This window comes from Centruroides sculpturatus, unplaced genomic scaffold (assembly GCF_000671375.1).
Source record: "Centruroides sculpturatus isolate CEXI.00-Female unplaced genomic scaffold, Cexi_2.0 scaffold1310, whole genome shotgun sequence".
In the NCBI taxonomy this organism is placed as follows: domain Eukaryota; kingdom Metazoa; phylum Arthropoda; class Arachnida; order Scorpiones; family Buthidae; genus Centruroides; species Centruroides sculpturatus.
The window spans coordinates 39,360-46,356 of NW_019385528.1; positions in this window are offsets into that span (position 1 = coordinate 39,360).

Consider the following 6,997-nt stretch of genomic DNA (forward strand, 5'->3'; position numbering starts at 1 on the left):
CTCTGATATATATATATATATATATATTTAATAATTTAAATTATTTTCTATTTAATAGTATTTCAACGAGTAGAACTATAACAGAGATACTATATCCACACAATAATAAAATCAAGGCGCTGCTAATGTCTTCGATATTAAGTGAATGGTATGTTTCTTTGTTGTTGCTTCTCTTTGCAGGCAAATCTGTCTGTTTCAATTTTTCGTATACACCAACATCTACTAATCTTCTAATTCTATATGGAAATAAAAATTAAAATTCAATGTAATTATATGTTGTTATTTACTATTCGTCAAAAAATGTTTTTAATTAGCGACTTTCTAAATTGCTAAAACTCATATTTGATTCTTGTAGTGAATTTATAAAAGTCTATTGTTCTGATAGATCGGTAAACATTTACAATCAAACATAAACAGTTATTAATGGATGTCATTTAAATCAAGTTTTAAATAAAAATTATTTGAGAGATTGGTAATTATTGATCTTATTTTCAAAAGTAGTCCTAAAATTTCTAGAAAATGAGATTGTTACACAACTTTAATCGGTATATAAGAAGAAAAACTCTTTTAATTAGAGTAGAACTTTGGCTAACAGATGTAAAATTTACTTTTATTTCATAAGTCTTTAAACTTGATGTTTTTTTTGAAATTTATTAAACATTGTTAGGTAGAAATAGAACTAATTGTATGTAAATCTGAACATAAAAAATGTATTTGTTATAATGTATTTTATCAATAAAGCAGTTTTAAAGTAATGTAATAATGAACAATGTGGTGAATGTGGAAAAGTAAATAGACGGTTAAAAGATTCGGCTTACTGTTTTCTTTTTTCAATCCATACAATGACTATAAATCTTGGCTTTCAGAAATAACTTAAATAGGCGTACGAAATGAAAGAGAGTACTAAAGACAAAAAGCTATCTGCACGATAATACGCAACTCTCTGAGTAGAGCAGAATTCCAAAATTCCAATAATAAAGTGATATAATTCCATATTATGTCAATACTAGTTTCTTGTCGATGGTTCATCCATGACGAACAGCAGTCCATGTACATGTTTTGCACATTTTTCACCCGTCAAAGGACAGTTTACTCGTAGAAATTCTTCTTCGAAAGGGTTTTCTTCTCACATTGCTCATATCTTGCGTTGTATTAACTGATCAATCTAATAAACTTTACAAATATACTTATCATTCGTATTCAAGCAACTTCAATTGAAAAACTCAAAAACTAATTGTAGATGTATGTGTAAAAGCCCACGGTAGCTCAGTACAATGTACAATACACTAAAACAAATGAAGTAAAAACTATGTAAAACAAGCATATAAGATATGATTTGAAGCTTAAATTAAAAAACATTGTCATAAAACTTGACATATAAGAAATATCTTCACATAGATGTCATACTAGTTAAGGAAATTTTTACTTTTACAGATGTTATGTATAGCAGAAGGAAAGTATGGCAATCAGTTAAAAATCTGGAGAGGTATGCGTGTACAGCTTAAATGTTTGTGTTTGTGTCTTACTGTGTGTGTGTCTGTGTAGCAAGATTTTTTCACCTCTCTCTGTAAAAGTTAAGAAGGCCGTACCAGAGGCTTAGCCTTAGAAGAGAAGTGAGAAGAGGATAAGAGAGGGGGAGGGGAAGATGGGGTAAGTATGATAGGAAAGTGTGAAAAAGAGATTTGTGAGCATCCAGCACCCTGCTCCGTTTATTGGAACACAAATGAATGTAATACAAAATGTAGGTACATGCCTGAAGAAAAACAATGAAACTGCTCCAATTTGTGAGTACAACAGACCGCGGATTAAACAAAGATCACAGTAGACACCTCGCGACTTAGCGAATACAAATGTACATGACAGTTTAGAACGAACAAAACATAATATAATATAACATGAACCCCAGCTTGAGGGGACCCTGAAGACCTAGTATTAGTTATACTGGTCCAGGGGAACAAAAAAAGGGACAAGATTTTTTCACCCTCTTCGAAACTTAATAACTGTTGTACTTTTTGTCAAAAATTTGTTAAATTTTTAACAAAAAGTACTCGTAATGCTGTTCCAGATGCTGTTCAATTTTGGTAGTGAAAGGTCCAAAAGATGGAGAGAATCAGGAAGTAATCAGAATCTCCAGTAGAGTCAGACTTAATAACAATTTTACTTATTATTAGCATATACAATCTATATATATAAAATTATGTGACTTAATTGATCCATCATCGCCCAGAGTAAATCGCTGAATCTAAACAGGTGAAATTTGGTACACAATTAGGGTACCCCATAAGAATGCACAATAAAAAATATTTTTGGAAATTCCACTGCGAGAGGGAAAGGAAGAGGGCTTAAGTCTTAAAAAGTCTTAGCCTTGAAAGGTAGTACCACAAACGTAACTGGGGTAACTGAAACTCTACTATATATCTGTAGGTATTTATACTTTAAGAATGTTCAGATAACGTCATTTATGTTTCATAAAACAACTCAGATATCGTATCTGTTTTGAATTTAATAATATTTGAAACATGAATTTAGGTGCATTAGAGGTACACTGTACGTAGTTTAAAACAAACAAAAATAAGTAATTTTACCAAATTAGTAACAACTAATGATTGAGAATCGTAATCTTAATGAAGTACTGAAAGAAGGTTATTTCTATCAAATTGCAAAATCTGCGCGGGCGAAGCCGCGGGAAACAGCTAGTTTCTTTTTTTTTTTTTATAAAACCCATCCTTGCCCTAAACTTAAGCTTTTTTCCAAAAGCTATATTAATTTAATACATATTCTATAATACATAAAAGTATAACAATTTTCAAATAACATATGACAGACTGTGCTACCAAATGTTGCAGGAACAATTAGTAACTCCTTGCTGATTTTTCCTCCTAATTATTAATTGGTAAGCACTCTAGGACACAGTACTTTGAATGAAAATAACCGTTACAATGCTAATGATTTCTGTGGGATTTTTTTCAATTGTTTTTGACATTAAGTTTCTTAAATTATTTGCGAAATACTGAGATTATTGTTTGATGTTTGATTTTGTTTCTTGCCGCACCAGTCTGAAATCTATACACCACAGTCACTTGTGTTCCTTTGCCTTTTACCATTATTGGGTCATATAAAAGCATATGAAGAACAAATTTTTTACTACTGCTTACTGATTTCATAAAAAAAAAGTTTTTTAAATTCTTAAAATATATTAAAACAATTTTTACTATATTTTAGAGATTTATAACAATTTATCAAATAATTCTCATTATTGCTTTTCGACAGGCATCAAATAATATTAGTGGATATTAATGAATTGTTAAAGAAGATAATAAATAAAAAAAGATATAAACTCTTCATTTTTACCATAAACTCACCATATAAACTCTACTTCGTAAATCTTCGAAATGCATAGAAATGATTAAAATATCAATCTTTAATTACTTACATTCAAAGGATGTACAAATATAAGTAATGAAATATTATACTTAAAAAGATTACATTTAAATAATTAAAAGTTTTTAATGATATAAAAGTAACTACTTACCTTTCATTAAATTTTTTTTCAAATTTAAATTGTTTTTTCATAGGAAATACTATTGTATATGTAGAAAACGATTCCTCTGAAATTACTAACACTCCTTTTTGTCCGATCGTTAGTGTATTTACAAGACCGTCAGATATAATGTGTGCATGTTTATGATGTAGGGTATATTCAATTCCTTCGTTTACAGTGGAAAAGCTCTTATCTGGATTATTTCTTATGTAATCACCTAAAATGCTGACCATACCTTTGGGGGCATCCTATAACAAAAAGAAAAAAAATTCAAATGTGTAATTTCCTAAAAAAAGCCAATTTTCATTTTTTTTGTTTTTGAAAAAGACTTCCTTAGCATCTATCCACTACATTGTTATATTGTTATAATTACCTTAANTTTTGAGCCAAGATGGCTGCCGAAACAGGTAAGGAACCGACCACATGTTTGTTCAGTGCCTGAGCCAATTCAGTTTCTATCTGTGATGACTCTCTCTGTAAAAGTTAAGAAGGCCGTACCAGAGGCTTAGCCTTAGAAGAGAAGTGAGAAGAGGATAAGAGAGGGGGAGGGGAAGATGGGGTAAGTATGATAGGAAAGTGTGAAAAAGAGATTTGTGAGCATCCAGCACCCTGCTCCGTTTATTGGAACACAAATGAATGTAATACAAAATGTAGGTACATGCCTGAAGAAAAACAATGAAACTGCTCCAATTTGTGAGTACAACAGACCGCGGATTAAACAAAGATCACAGTAGACAACTCGCGACTTAGCGAATACAAATGTACATGACAGTTTAGAACGAACAAAACATAATATAATATAACATGAACCCCAGCTTGAGGGGACCCTGAAGACCTAGTATTAGTTATACTGGTCCAGGGGAACAAAAAAAGGGACAAGATTTTTTCACCCTCTTCGAAACTTAATAACTGTTGTACTTTTTGTCAAAAATTTGTTAAATTTTTAACAAAAAGTACTCGTAATGCTGTTCCAGATGCTGTTCAATTTTGGTAGTGAAAGGTCCAAAAGACGGAGAGAATCAGGAAGTAATCAGAATCTCCAGTAGAGTCAGACTTAATAACAATTTTACTTATTATTAGCATATACAATCTATATATATAAAATTATGTGACTTAATTGATCCATCATCGCCCAGAGTAAATCGCTGAATCTAAACAGGTGAAATTTGGTACACAATTAGGGTACCCCATAAGAATGCACAATAAAAAATATTTTTGGAAATTCCACTGCGAGAGGGAAAGGAAGAGGGCTTAAGTCTTAAAAAGTCTTAGCCTTGAAAGGTAGTACCACAAACGTAACTGGGGTAACTGAAACTCTACTATATATCTGTAGGTATTTATACTTTAAGAATGTTCAGATAACGTCATTTATGTTTCATAAAACAACTCAGATATCGTATCTGTTTTGAATTTAATAATATTTGAAACATGAATTTAGGTGCATTAGAGGTACACTGTACGTAGTTTAAAACAAACAAAAATAAGTAATTTTACCAAATTAGTAACAACTAATGATTGAGAATCGTAATCTTAATGAAGTACTGAAAGAAGGTTATTTCTATCAAATTGCAAAATCTGCGCGGGCGAAGCCGCGGGAAACAGCTAGTTTCTTTTTTTTTTTTTATAAAACCCATCCTTGCCCTAAACTGAAGCTTTTTTCCAAAAGCTATATTAATTTAATACATATTCTATAATACATAAAAGTATAACAATTTTCAAATAACATATGACAGACTGTGCTACCAAATGTTGCAGGAACAATTAGTAACTCCTTGCTGATTTTTCCTCCTAATTATTAATTGGTAAGCACTCTAGGACACAGTACTTTGAATGAAAATAACCGTTACAATGCTAATGATTTCTGTGGGATTTTTTTAAATTGTTTTTGACATTAAGTTTCTTAAATTATTTGCGAAATACTGAGATTATTGTTTGATGTTTGATTTTGTTTCTTGCCGCACCAGTCTGAAATCTATACACCACAGTCACTTGTGTTCCTTTGCCTTTTACCATTATTGGGTCATATAAAAGCATATGAAGAACAAATTTTTTACTACTGCTTACTGATTTCATAAAAAAAAAGTTTTTTAAATTCTTAAAATAAATTAAAACAATTTTTACTATATTTTAGAGATTTATAACAATTTATCAAATAATTCTCATTATTGCTTTTCGACAGGCATCAAATAATATTAGTGGATATTAATGAATTGTTAAAGAAGATAATAAAGAATAAAAAAAGATATAAACTATTCATTTTTACTCTACTTCGTAAATCTTCGAAATGCATAGAAATGATTAAAATATCAATCTTTAATTACTTACATTCAAAGGATGTACAAATATAAGTAATGAAATATTATACTTAAAAAGATTACATTTAAATAATTAAAAGTTTTTAATGATATAAAAGTAACTACTTACCTTTCATTAAATTTTTTTTCAAATTTAAATTGTTTTTTCATAGGAAATACTATTGTATATGTAGAAAACGATTCCTCTGAAATTACTAACACTCCTTTTTGTCCGATCGTTAGTGTATTTACAAGACCGTCAGATATAATGTGTGCATGTTTATGATGTAGGGTATATTCAATTCCTTCGTTTACAGTGGAAAAGCTCTTATCTGGATTATTTCTTATGTAATCACCTAAAATGCTGACCATACCTTTGGGGGCATCCTATAACAAAAAAAAAAAAAATTCAAATGTGTAATTTCCTAAAAAAAGCCAATTTTCATTTTTTTTGTTTTTGAAAAAGACTTCCTTAGCATCTATCCACTACATTGTTATATTGTTATAATTACCTTAAATGACCAAATTTGTTACAACATGATTTCACTTACTTATGTAAATTAACTTTTAAAAACAAAATGTAAAGTAAAAATATATTAAAGTAATTTACCGTCATCATTTTCTCGTAAGCCGAATGTGAGAGAGTTCCACAAGAATATTCATGATTTTTAACTGCATTTGAGAGTTCTTCAATTGTTCTCGGAACTTTTTCATAAGCGGGATAAGTCATGTAGGAAAAGAGGACACCACCGTATGCTGATATAAGTACGGTTGACATGAGTAGCCAAACTCCAATAATAATTCTTGAAGAAGTGCATTTATCTCGATTTATTTCACTTCCTACAAGAAATTAACATCAGGAATTCCATAAAATATAACATAAAGGATATGAAAGGTGCAGCAATGCACCTTTTTGCCTCTTCTGTTATTTTTTAGAATTTCGTTATCGTATATTCGTTGTACAATAGTTTTATTTAACAGAAAATAAGTTTTAACTCTAGAAAATAACACACACACTATAGTTTTTTTTTTTTTTAAATTAAGTTAATTATTATTGAATTACGGAAGAAATCAGGTGTCGAATATGTATAATTGTTTAAATGTTTGTGAATAATATATGCACAAGGTCATATTTCATGAAAGATCACAATCGAATTTTTAT